Source organism: Capra hircus, chromosome 2 (genome assembly GCF_001704415.2).
Source record: "Capra hircus breed San Clemente chromosome 2, ASM170441v1, whole genome shotgun sequence".
NCBI lineage: Eukaryota > Metazoa > Chordata > Mammalia > Artiodactyla > Bovidae > Capra > Capra hircus.
Genome location: NC_030809.1, coordinates 13692177 through 13706299, shown reverse-complemented (window position 1 = coordinate 13706299; position 14123 = coordinate 13692177). Strand labels below are relative to the sequence as shown.

The following is a 14123-nucleotide window of genomic DNA, read 5'->3' as shown; positions in this document are numbered from 1 at the left end:
GCAGAGCAAGGATGGAATCCAGGTTTTGTCAGACTCCAGAACTGGTACTCTTAACTGGTGCCCCCCATAGGCATGGGGCCACGCTCAGGAGCACATGGTCATGGGGCCACACCTGGACCTCACATTCCAGCAAATGTGCTCACAGTGGTCTTCAATGACGAAGGCTTTAGGAAAGGGCTCAGGTGCTGGAAGTGACTCCATCTGGATAATGGGAAGACAAGCAGACAGGTGTGAGACACAGTGTGTATTCACAAACACACACACACACACACACACACGGTGCACCTGTGAGTCTAGAGTGTGTTGATGCAGGTAGAGTGTGTTGATGCAGGTAGAGTGTGTTGATGCAGGTAGAGTGTGTTGTAGGTGCCTGGCAGTGAGTGTGTGTGACACAGATGCCCCTGAGGTTGCCCAGAGATGCATTGTTCTGCCACTGTTGTTCCTTTTCCAACTGACCAGGGGGCCTGCTGGGTGCCAGGTCAGGGCATGTGGTGTGAAAAAGGTCAACACCGTCTGTGCCCTCCTGGAGTGACAGTGTGGTGACTTTGTACCCAAATGTGGCGACACTGCAGAAGGAGCCTTTGTGGGAGGTCTTCTTCGTGGGATGTGGCTGGAAGGTGAGGGACAAGACAGAAAAGTGGGACATGCAGGAGCTACTGAGGACCCCCAACCCTTGCCAGAGGTAAGGGACTCTCCGAGGGTTGCAGGTCTGGAAGGTCTCTGGATGCTTCCCTCACAGATATCAGAAGTCTGCCACAAATGCACATGGAGGCACTGTGTGTGTGTGTGTGTGTGTGCATGGGTGATTATGTGTGATATTTGTATATGCGAGTGAGTTCATGTCAATAAGGAGAGGACATGCTTGAATTAGAGAACATGGGAGAATCGTGTGGTGTGTGTATATGAGTTTCGCATGTAGGGGTGTGTGTGTGAGTGTATGTGAGTGTGTGGACAGCAAGAGTGTGTTACTGTCAGGGAAAAGGAGGAGGGAAAAGACCATCATTAGACCCAGGCCTCACATTCATGAGCCTCAAAAATACATCAAAAGACAGATGGACGGGTGGAGGGGTAAAGAGATGATGGATAGATGGATGGGTGGATTCAGATGGACTGATGGGTGAATGGAAAGATAGGTATGTGATAAAGCAAAGATTGGAAAATGTTCATTGTAGATTTCAGAAGGTGGGGATATCGGTGTTCACTGTGCAATTGTCTCAATCTTTCTAGATGCTTGAAATTTTTCATAATAGAATGTTAGGAAACAATGTACACACCAGGAAGGCTGGATGTCGAGTCCCAGGGACTCAGGCGCAGGATGGAAAGAGGAGGATTTTCATCATGCAATTTGAAACTGCCCCATCGTCAGACCACACAGCACCGTGAACTCTTCTTTCATAATTCTTGCAATTATCTTATGAGTCTCCCAGTTGCACTGGATTTGTGAGTGTGTGTGCATATTAAAGATATTAATTTATTAAATAAAAACGTGTGTAGCACACCACAACTGTGGCCAACCTGTTTCAGCATATCTTCATTTTTAACTAACCAAGAGCCTCAAAAGTCAGGACTGGTTCGGGCCTCTCTTAGCCTGTGAGAGTCCCTGCTGTGCGGCGTGTGCGTGTGGACTTATGTGTGCATGTGTGTACAAGCACATGTAGGGGTGTGAGCACATGTGAGCAGGTGAGGCTAATGCCCACAGGAGAGCCCACCCGGGAGCACAGCCTCCTCGAAACCCCCATGAAGCCAACACTGTTCCGGGAGAAGGGAAGGGCAACCACCAGCCCCAGGGCAGCCTTGGGGACTGAGAACTCTGTCATCTAAGGCTTGGAAACGCTCAGGCCAAGCGGCGTCCCCTGGCCAGTAGTGGAAGTGTGGGCGGCAGAAGCTGAGGCATTTCCCCAGGAGAGCGGGGCAAGGCTGGGTGTCCTTCAGCCCCAGGGCGCCTCCCTTCCTCCCCACACGCTTGTTGCCTCCTGTCTAACTGCTCTTCCTCCTCTGCCCAGGGCCTGTAGGCTCAAACGGTCAGCAACTCCCATTGTACAGAAGGGGAAACTGAGGCCTGGAGGGAACGAGCTGCCCAGGATGCACAGCAAGGTAGCAGCAGAGTCAGAACTGAGCTCCGGCCTGTGTTCTGTTCTCTGCACCACTGCCGGCCACCTTCGAGTGTCCCACCTTCCGAAGGGGGCGGGGGGAGGGGCCGTCACTGTAGGTGAGGGTCCAGGCCCAGCAGACCCAGCATGGAAGGTCCTAGAATGCCCCTCTGCCTGTGTGGATCACATACAAGATCCAGGAGGCCACGTGGGTACCAGAGACAGCCTGGCTGGGAGGCTGGACCTGCGTTCTAATCCCAGCTCTGCCATAGACCCTGTCTGAATGGCCTTGGACAGCTCCCTGCCCCTCCCAGGGCCTCAGTTTCTCCACCTGTAAACGAATCTAGGTCAACTACAGCAGTGGCTTTCACTTGTTTGGAAGTAGAAACTCAAGCAGCAATGAGAGTTGCTGCCCCAATCAATATGCAGGGATGGCAAATAGGTATCCAGCCAATGGACCCCTTCATTTCCCCTCCACCAAAGAGCTAAAGGAAGTCCCACCCAATCGCAGAACCAGGGGTTAAGAGATCAGGCTCCAGCATAGAACAAGGCTGGGCCACTTACCAGCTGTGCATGGCTCTCTAAGCCTCAGCTTGCTCCTCTGTGAAAGGGGGTTAAGAGTATCAACCTCCTAGGGCTATATGAGGTTAAATGAAGTAAGTCATGGCCAGTGCTTGACCCCTGATGAACAGATTAAAACTTCAGGCAGGAACTTCCCCGGTGGTCCAGCGGTTAAGAATCCACCTTCCAAGGCAGGGAATGTGGGTTCAATCCCTGGTTGGGGAACTAAGATCCCATATGCCATGGGGCAACTAAGCCCACACTTTCTAAATCCTGCACACCACAACTAAAGAAGCCCCTGCGTGTCACAATGAAGAGCCTTTGCGCTGCAATGAAGACCTAGTGCAGCCAAAATTACACACACACACACAAACTTCAGGCAACAGTGGCTGTTACTACTAGTCACACCAGATGAGAACCATGCATAAGCCAGCTGGCTTCACCGTGAGTTGTATCTGTTGTTCTGGCCCCAAAGCCAGCGCATTTTGGCAGCTGCTACCCTAGATTCCTCAGCCTGCCCGTCTCTGCAGCTGCTCCAGAACAGCTGGGCATGCAGAAGCTGTTTTGAGGCCAGGCCTGGCCCTGGGGAGGGGAAGCGGAGGGCGCCCTGTAATCAGGATGGGCTATGGAGCAGGGTTTGGTTCACCTGGACGACCAAGCCTCCGGTAGGCCATCATTAGATCCCTTGCCTTGCCGCAGGCCCTGACCCGGCTCCTGAAACCCCAGAGAGAAGGCAACAGGTATTTAGTCAAAGCCTTTCATTCTCAGGGTCACCCCCCAGCTGCCTAGTGACACAGGCAAGAGGGAAAGTCTGCCTGAAGCCAGGGGCCTCACCCACCAGGCAGCCATCAGCTCCGGCAAGGACAAGTGCTTGGAACTGGGAATCCTGCGATGTTGGAGCTAAAGGAAACTCAGAACCACCTAACGTATAGAAATACATACAGTGGAATATTATTCAGTCTCTAAAAGGAAGGAAATTCCGACACATGCCACAACATGGATGAACCTTGAAGACATCGTGCTAAATGAAATAGGCACAAAAGGACAAATAGTATATGATTCCACTTATATGAGGTCCCTAGAGTAGTCAAAGTCATAAAGACATAAAATAAAAAGAGAGCTTCCAGGGGCTGGGAGAGAGTGCAATGAAGAGTTATTTAAAACAAACAAAAAAATACTTCTAGTGTCTGCTCTTATTTAACAAGTGGGGGAACCAAGGCTGAGATGCGGAAGGAACTTACACACTGCACACAATGGGTGAGAGGTGCCTCCGGACCTTCTGCTCCTTCCCAGGCAAGCCCCACTCTCACCCCCACCCCCACCCCCACCCCCAGCTGCCCATTCCACCTCCTAAGCCTGACTCCAGCTTCCAGCTGGCTCTTTGGCATCCCCTTCCAGTGCGATTTCTTCCATTTTTTAAAAAAAAAACTTTCTCCTTTACTCCAGGGTTTTCCTCCCGGTCATCTGTTTGGTTCACCCCAGGATCCCATCTCCCAGATTTGTGTCGGGCAGGGCATGACCCAGGCTGAATACATGAATTTTAGAACATTGGGAAAACACAGGGATACTTTAAAAAAAAAAAATCACCTGTGGTCTCCCACCTTCAACATGCTTTAATGTATCTTATTCTGTCTTTAAATTTATCTTATTGAAGTATAATTGATTTACAATGTCGTGTTAATTTCTGCTGCACAGCAAAGTGATTCAGTTATACATATATATACACATTATCTTTCACGTTCTTTTCCACTATGGTTTATCACAGGATATTGAATATAGTTCTCGATACTATACAGGCTTCCCAGGTGAGCTAGTGGTAAAGAACCTTGCCTGTCAGTTCATGAGACTTAAGAGATATGAGTTCGATCCCTGGGTGGGGAAGATCTCCTGGAGGAGGGTATGGCAACCCACTCCAGTATTCTTGCCTGGAGAATCCCATGGACAGAGGAGCTATATTATACAGTAGGATCTTGTTTCTTATCCATTCTGCATATACTAGGTTGCATCTGCTAATCCCAAACTCCCAAAGCATTTCTCTCCCATCCCCTTCCTCCTTGGCAACAAGTCTGTTCTGTGTGTCTGTGAGTCTATTTCTGTTTCACAGGTAAGCTCATTTGTGTCATATTTTAGAGTCCACAGATGAGTGATGTTGTATGATATTTGTCTTTCTCTTTCTGACTTACTTTGCTTACTATTATAACCTCTAGCTGAATCCATGTTGCTGCAAATGACATCATTTCATCCTTTTTATGGCTGGGTGGGAGAAGGTGATGGCATTCCAGTTGAGCTATTTCAAATCCTGAAAGATGATGCTGTGAAAGTGCTGCACTCAATATGCCAGCAAATTTGGAAAACTCGGCAGTGGCCACAGGACTGGAAAAGGTCAGTTTTCATTCCAGTCCCAAAGAAAGGCAATGCCAAAGAATGCTCAAACTACCGCACAATTGCACTCATCTCACACGCTAGTAGAGTAATGCTCAAAATTCTCCAAGCCAGGCTTCAGCAATACGTGAATCGTGAACTTCCTGATGTTCAAGCTGGTTTTAGAAAAGGCAGAGGAACCAGAGATCAAATTGCCAACATCTGCTGGATCATGGAAAAAGCAAGAGAGTTCCAGAAAAATATCTATTTCTGCTTTATTGACTATGCCAAAGCCTTTGACTGTGTGGATCACAATAAACTGTGGAAAATTCTGAGAGAGATGGGAATACCAGACCACCTGACCTGCCTCTTGAGAAATCTGTATGCAGGTCAGGAAGCAACAGTTAGAACTGAACATGGAAAAACAGACTGGTTCCAAATAGGAAAAGGAGGACATCAAGGCTGTATATTGTCACCCTGCTTATTTAACTTATATGCAGAGTACATCATGAGAAACACTGGGCTGGAAGAAACACAAGCTGGAATGAAGATTGCTGGGAGAAATATCAATAACCTCAGATATGCAGATGACACCACCCTTATGGCAGAAAGTGAAGAGGAACTCAAAAGCCTCTTGATGAAAGTGAAAGAGGAGAGTGAAAAAGTTGGCTTAAAGCTCAACATTCAGAAAACAAAGATCATGCCATCCGGTCCCATCACTTCATGGGAAATAGATGGGGAAACAGTCGAAACAGTGCCAGACTTTATTTTTGGGGGCTCCAAAATCACTGCAGATGGTGATTGCAGCCATGAAATTAAAAGACACTTACTCCTTGGAAGAAAAGTTATGATCAACCTAGATAGCATATTCAAGAGCAGAGACATTACTTTGCCGACTAAGGTCCATCTAGTCAAGGCTATGGTTTTTCTGGTAGTCATGTATGGATGTGAGAGTTGGACTGTGAAGAAGGCTGAGCGCCGAAGAATTGATGCTTTTGAACTGTGGTGTTGGAGAAGACTCTTGAGAGTCCCTTGGACTGCAAGGAGATCCAACCAGTCCATTCTGAAGGAGATCAGCCCTGGGATTTCTTTGGAAGGAATGATGCTAAAGCTGAAACTTCAGCACTTTGGCCACCTCATGTGAAGAGTTGACTCATTGGAAAAGACTCTGATGCTGGGAGGGATTGAGGGCAGGAGGAGAAGGGGACGACAGAGGATGAGATGGCTGGATGGCATCACGGACTCAATAGACATGAGTCTGAGTGAACTCCGGGAGTTGGTGATGGACCGTGAGGCCTGGCGTGCTGCGATTCATGGGGTCACAAAGAGTCGGACATGACTGAGTGACTGAACTGAACTGAACTGAGGAGAAGGCAATGGCACCCCACTCCAGTACTCTTGCCTGGAGGATCCCATGGACGGAGGAGCCTGGTGGGCTGCAGTCCATGGGGTCGCTAAGAGTTGGACACGACTGAGTGACTTCACTTTCACTTTTCACTTTCATGCATTGGAGAAGGAAATGGCAACCCACTCCAGTGTTCTAGCCTGGAGAATCCCAGGGACGGGGGAGCCTGGTGGGCTGCCGTCTATGGGGTCGCACAGAGTCGGGCACGATGGAAGCGACTCAGCAGCAGCAGCAGCATTCTATTGTATATATGGACCACCTCTTTATCCATTCATCTGTGGATGGGCATTGAGGTTGTTTCCATGTCTTGGCTATTGTGAATAGTGCCGCATTGAACAGAAGGGTGCATGTGTCTGTTTGAAAGTAATATATCTTATTCTAAGCGCTGCTGCTGCTGCTGCTAAGTCGCTTCAGTCATGTCCAACTCTGTGCAACCCCACAGATGGCAGCCCACCAGACTCCGCTGTCCCTGGGATTCTCCATGCAGGAGTGCTGGAGTGGGTTGCCATTGCCTTCTCTGTTCTAAGCACTAGTAACACTTAAACACAATTTTTTAAAAAGATCAGCACTCACTGCATGAATAGTTTTGTGTCCTGACTTTTTCATGTACCATTTCACCATGAGCATTTTCCTGGTCATTAAGATGTTTTCTTGGGGAGGGACCACATGGGGTCTGGTGGAGCTGAATTTCTGGCAGTCCTCCAGTTGGACTAGGTTGGAAATATGGAGTAGCTGAAGGAAACTTTACCCAGCCTTGTGCCCCTGGCTGCCTGGGAGTGGAATCTTCCCCTTAATGTGTCCACCTGTATGGAGCATCCATTGGAGGCTGTGAGGGACTGGTCAGACCGGGTGTTCCTGCTCCAGTTTCCAGCTTGAGTTTCCAGCTTGAGCAGCCAGTTGCTGGGCTGGCTCCCTCTGGCCATTTATGGACACTTGTGCTGCCCCCAAGGAAGATTTCTACTCCGCTGGAGCCCAGACAGAGGCCAGAGTGGCTGACCTCACTTGATACCATCAGAGCCAGAGGTATTCTAGTGGCTTCCAGCTCAGGTGCTGTTGAATTGTGGGCACTGGATGAGAATGAGACACTCACAGGCAGCAAGTTCTACAAGCATGAGCAGATGGCGTCGTGTCTACAGGGTCCTGGGCTGTGGCACACAAGCTGTCAGAGGGAACAAAGGCTTCTGCAGCAAGATCCGGGACCTTGCTCAGCAGATGGCTCTGAGTCCAGACTGAGTTCCCTCTGGGCAGATCACCTGTATTGCTGCCTCTCTCCTCCAGGACTCCATGTTTCTTTTCTTTTAACTATTTTTCATTTATTGGTAACTCACATCATTCTGAATAGCATTTGAAGCCTTGTTTCAAGCAGTGTTAGAAGCCAACCCAGTAATAGTTGAGATTTATGATGTGCTCATTGTGGCTTAATTTTGGTCAAAGATCAGTTTTGAGCTATTACAAAAAGAAAGCTCTATGTATTCATGATACTTGGTAACTTTTGTATTTCCCGTTACTCTAGTGACGGACTCCGTGTTTCTTTCTTGCCGTGAGGGCAGCAGACTTTTACTGCGGGATACCCCTGTCCCAAGCCAACAGCACAGACCGGCTGCGGTACCTCTGCCTACCTTCCTGCCTCTCTGGCTTGGCATCCTCAGCAGACGGGAGTCTTTGTCTCTGGTGATGAGAAGTGACTATTTCCCCTGTGGACACCAAGAGTGCAAGCTGTGTCCCCAGCACAGCTGCACACTCCCAGGGCACCACTGGGCTGGTGTTCTCCCCACACAGGGCCCCCTTCCTGGCCTCTGTCAGTGAAGCCTGCTCAGCCAGGCCTTTGCAAGGTGTTTAGAAGCTGAGCCCACAGAGACTTTATGAGCGATGCTACTTGGTCCCTGCTCAGTCACCCTCTTCTTATTGCAGGGGGCTGGGACCCTCAGGTCACCCACCGTACCCTGCCCATAGAACCTCTCCTAAGAGTGTTGCCAGGTAGACTGGATTTTAGACAGAAAGCAAATCCCCCATGAGTATCCACTCCCTTTGCCCCTGTCCTCTCAGCTTGTGAGACAACGCAAGCCTTATATAGTATGTGGTTTTTGTTTTTGTCTTACGGTTTATTCATTTGTGGCTGTGCTGGGTCTTCATTGCTGTGTGCGGGCCTTCTCCAGCTGCTGTGAGCTGCGCACTGGTTTCAGTGCACAGGCTTCTCATTGCAACAATTTCTTTTTTTGCAGAGCAGAGGCTCTTGACACACAGGCTGCAGTAGCTGTGGCTCGTGGCTCGGCAGCTGCGGCTCCCAGGCTCTAGAGCACAGGCTCAGTAGCTGTGGTTCATGGGCTTAGTTACCCTGCCACATGCGGGCTCTTCCTGGACCAGGGATTGAACCTGTGTCTCCTGCACTGGCAGGCGGATTCTTTACCACTGAGCCACCAGGGACGCCTTGTACAGTACGTTCATATGCCAGATCTGTGCAGTTAATAGGCATCATCTCAGACTGGGGGAGGGCTGGATTCTGGGGTCCTATAGGCAATGGCATCCCACTCCAGTACTCTTGCCTGGAAAATTCCATGGACGGAGGAGCCTGGTAGGCTGCAGTCCATGGCGTTGCGAAGAGTCAGACGCGACTGAGCGACTTCCTTTTCACTTTTCACTTTCATGCGTTGGAGAAGGAAATGGCAACCCACTCCAGTGTTCTCACCTGGAGAATCCCAGGGATGGGGGAATCTGGTGGGCTTCCGTCTATGGGGTTGCACAGAGTTGGACACGACTGATGCGACTTAGAAGCAGCATAGTCATGGGAGAAAAACATCCTTGAACATGTTATGTATGTGTATGGGTATATACATAGGTTTTTTCTTTTTTGGAAGGGAAATAAAAAATCCATCCCGCATCTCTCCCAGGCCCAATTCCCATCCCTCAAAGTCAGCAAAAAGTGTTTTGTTTTGTTTTGTTTTTTTTAATAAAAAGATTTCTTTTTTAAGCCAGACTTTTTTTGTTTGTTTGTTCTGGCCACACTGTGCAGCATGTGGGATCTCAGCCCCCTGCCCAGGAATCGAACCCATGCACCTTGTGTTAGAAGCACAAAATCTCAACCACTGGAGCAACAGGGAAGTCTCAACAGAAGGTTTCTTTGCTTCACATGTAGCTATGCATGAGGAACTGGCCATGTCTGGATGGGGTATGAGATGTGGGCACCCCTGGGTTCTTGGAAGCAGCTCATAGACTTCTCATAGAGATAGGAGCAACTTAATTTTTTTTTTTATAGAGTTGATTTCAGCTCTATCACTGGCAGTGCTCACATTCAGCCCAGCTCACCTTGTGGAAGAGCCAGGACACTCACCACAGTTCTGCTCATCTCCCTGCTATTAAACTGAGCCAGAAGCCTAGTTTCTGGCTGAATAAGAAGTTTGGCTGGCACCTGTGTAATGTCCACCCCTTACTCCCATGGAGTTGTGTATACCCTCAAAAGAGATGAGTGCATTTCTGCCACAGATGCCACTGAGAAAAGTTTCAGGATGGAGAGCTTAAGGGCATTTCAGGTAAAAACTGACACAGACTTTGCTCAGGAATGCCTGCCACTGCCTGGGCCCTGACTCTCTTTGCCTCTGGGCCCCTGCCTCCGGATACAGGAAGCCTGGCTGCTATTTGGGGGGACTCTGAAGATTTTAAATGCAGCATCAGAGAGAATCGGAAGTTCTGGTCAGTGAAATAAAAAGTTGATGCATTTTTTTTTTTTCAAAGAAAGGATGTTTTCTTAACAGCACTGAGAGTGGCTCTGGCAGTGGGTGTCCTTCACTCGGAGTCACCTTCTCAGCAAGGCTCCTGGGACTCAATCACCTTACTTTCTTCATTGACACGTATTACTACCTGAAATTATCTTATTCCCTTATCTGTTCACTAGTGTCCTTTTTAAATGCATTTAATGTATCTATCTATCTATCTATTTGGTTGCACCTGGTCTTAGTTGCAGCATATGGGACCTAGTTCCCTGACCAGGGATCAAACCCAGGCCCCCTACATCGGGAGCTTGGAGTCTTAGCCACTGGACCACCAGGGAAGTCCCCTTCACTTGTGTCTTATTGGCCTGCTTATAAAACTAGCCATGAGGCAGTTGAAGCCCTAGGACAAGAGGAACTGCTGGCACCTAACACACAGCTCCCCTTACCAAACCTTCATGGACTGTGTGCCAGGCAGAGTCCTGGTTCCTCACAGCATAGCAGTGAATAAAAAGACAAAAACCTTTACACGTCACTGGGGAATGAATGAATGAAAGGACGAATGAATTGGATGAATGAATGAATTTACCTCCTGTTGTTAGACATTTAGGTCAGTGCACCTTAAACTTTCCCCTGACTTACCTCTCAGGAAATTTCTTTAGATTCTTGCATTTGATCACCCAAATAAAAGTAAAGTTTGTATTCTATGCAGAGTGACCAACTTGTCCTGTTTTGCTTGGGACTTTTCTGGTTTTCCCACTGAAAGTCTCATGTCCCAGGAAAACCTTTAGTTCTGGGCAAACTGGGACAGCTGGTCACCCTAATTCTTCACCGTATTATATTCATGATTTTAAAAAAACAGCTTGATTGAAATATATTCCACATACTGTAAAATCCACATGTTATAAAGTGACAAACCAGTGGGTTTTAGTACAATCACAAGGTTGTACAATCACCACCAATATCTAACCCCAGAACATTTTCAGCTCCCCAAAAAGAAATCTTGTACCCAAGAGTCCTTCCATTTCCCTGCTGCTTTTGGCCATTTGTGGACAACACCTCCTCCTGGATAATGCCCAGGCTCACCTGCCCACTGCATGGAATCACTGATGGATTCAGGGATGGAATCTGTGAATTCCATCACAGTCTGATGGAATCACTAGTTCTTGGGGGTCACCCTCCTGGGCACACAACCTCTGAAGAAGAACCCCCTGGTTAGGAAGGGCTTCTCAATTGGTTTAATGCTCTGCTGTCGCCGCTTTGAAATTCTGATTGAGTTTTTTAACAAAGGGTCTCACATGTTTACTTTGCACCGGGACCTGTCCATTATGTAGTCTGTCTTGCTTGTTTACCTTCCGCCTCTCACACAGGTTAATATACTCCTTGACCTCAGAATCTGTCCTACCCTCTCTGCGCCCTAGTGCCTGGTGGAAGCTGAATGAATGAATACTCAAAATGCATGAATAAAATCAATGAATCACGGGGAGAAAGGAAGGAAGGGGGAAAGAAAAAGAAGAAGAGAGAAAGAATGAAAGGAAGGAAGGAATTAACGAAGAAAGAAATTCACCTATTACAATCCTTGAGGAATAAGGTAGGAGGAATTTTCAGTGTAAACAGAAGTCGAAAGAACATTCCAAGCGAGGGGACAGCGTGGGCAAAGGCAGCCATGGGTGAAAATTTCCAGAGGGCAAGAAGGACCAGGAGGCCCTGGGAAATGTGGTTGCACTGGTCTCAGCTGAACCCCAGGATTCCGGGGGGAAGAGAGACAGGCAATGGCTGCTCTCTGAAAGACGCTCTTTCCCTGACTGGGGGCAGGGAGAAAGCCCTGGGGTGCTAAATAGTGCCTCCAGAGGGGCCTCTCCTGTCATGGGTGGTTGGAGAGGTCAGGCCAGGAAGTCGAGGGGAGCGGGTGAGGACAGCGTGGCTCAAATCTAGGCCATCAAGGCTCAGTGATCTTAATGACTCCAATTGAAACGCCTTTGCCACCACTGGGACAGACATCAGGGCTTTGACTCAGGGCTCTGCACCTCCTACCTGGTGCCCTAGCAGCAACAAGGCTTCTCAGGGCCCCAGGCCCCCCACTCCAGCCCACCCTTGGCAGCTAGATAGTCCTCAGGGTCCCAGGACTAGTGAGAGATTAGAAGAAGCCTTGGCGGCGGGGGGGGGGGGTGGGGGGCCCAGCTGCCTGCAGGGACAGGAGATAATGACCTCTTGGGGTTTATGGGCATAGCACTTGGCCCTGCCAAGCTCAAGAGAAGCGGCCAGATGGCTGCAACCCGCCTCCGTCGCATGGAGTTTAGTATTGCCAATCTGGGTCCGTCTACTCCTCCCCTCACCTCCTGACCTCCCAGCCACAGTGACTTTCTTTCTGGCCCTTGATGAGTCAAGTTCATTCTCGTTTCAGAGCCTTTGCACTTGCCATTCTCTCTGCCTGGAATGTCATCCCCCAGATCCAGGCTTGCCTGCTTCTTACCATTAGTGGGGTCTTGCCTCAAACTCCACCTCCTCACTTGGGAATGCTGGAAGGGTCCACTCTGGCTGGACCCATGGCCAGCCCTTCTCCACTCCATGACCTTATTTAATTTTCAGACTGCCAGGTTCAGAATCCTACCCCCTATTATCTACTAGCTGGGGCAAGTTCTGAACCTCTCTACTTCTTTTTCCTTACCTATAAAATGGGGATAATAGTAACACTTATGTCATTATGTTGTTGGGAGGAGTGAGATGGCACAGGCACACAGCAGGATTCCATAAATGGTAGCCCTTTTGACCATGACTGTCTGCCCGCCCCAACTCCCCCTGAGAGGAGAGCCTGTGTCTGGCTTGCTCATAGCTGCAACCCCAGGGCCCAGAACCATGCTTTGTACAGAAAAGCCATTTCAGCAATAGGTTTTGATGTAACTGATCTCTTTGTTTCTCTCTGAATATTTTTCCCTTTTCCTATTCTCCCCACTTCCCATGCAAGAGAGGCTGTTAAGCAGACTGAAGGCCTCCCAAGGCTAGAACGAGAGGAAGGATGGACAGAGTGATGATAGCAGAGATATCGTGGGTGCTGAGAGGTCCCTGCAAGAGCCCAAAGGAGGACCTGCCAGAAGGACCCCCAGACCACAGTGTGGCCCAACTCAGCAGAACGATTCTTGTGCCCTCCACAGAAGAAGTGGAGAGGGATGTTGGCCCCCAAAGGCACCAAGGCAACCCATGCAGACTCATGGCCGGGAGACCGAGAGGCCTACCCAAGCCTTAGCTCTCTGTACACTCCTCTCCCCAACACCAACTCAGACACAACCCCGGGCCAAAGAAAGAGAAAGTTCCACTTCTCACACCCTTGAGTCCTGGCCTGGCAACCATACCTGGCCCTCAGCTAGGAAGTTGCGTCATTGTGGCTCACTGACCTCTCTGCGTCTCAGTCTGTCATCTGTAAGGGGGAGGCAGTTTCTCCCAGATGCTATTCAGTTTTCAGGCTTGATAAAAAGCATGGAAGAACTTTATGTGCTATCTCATCTAAGCCTCTCAAAACCCCTGAGAGATAAGAACTACTATATTATCTGCCTGAGAGATAAGGAAACTAAGGCCCAAAAAGACTTGCAACAAAACAAACCTGGTCTGGGGTTGAGTGGCTGGTCTGACTGGAATCCACCTCACCTCACCCCAGGCCCACCCTGGGTAAGCAGAGAGTGACAATGTTTTCTAAACCACAAAGACCTGTGCTAGTGACAGGAGGCAGTGGCACAGGGCGGGGGGGCGGGGCGCGCCGAACAGAACAGGAAAGAAGCAGAGTGTGACTCAGCCCTGGCCAGTGTGTTGCAGGGAGACGTGCAATGTCATGCCACTTGGGGGGTGTGGCGCAGCACAGCCTGGTCTGAGTGGTCAGCAAAAGGGCAGAGAAGCCTCGCCCCTCCCCAGGCCCAAGTCAGCTGTCCAGGGAAGGCACCTGACTGGTCTCAGGAAGCCCAGATCAAGTGCCAGCTCTGCCTCTGGCGCTCAGAGTGACCTCTGCAAGTC

General features: G+C 49.4%; 1 pseudogene; it reads left to right on the top strand.

Annotated features, from left to right (window-relative positions):
- Nucleotides 73-8432, top strand: LOC102173430 (annotated as a pseudogene).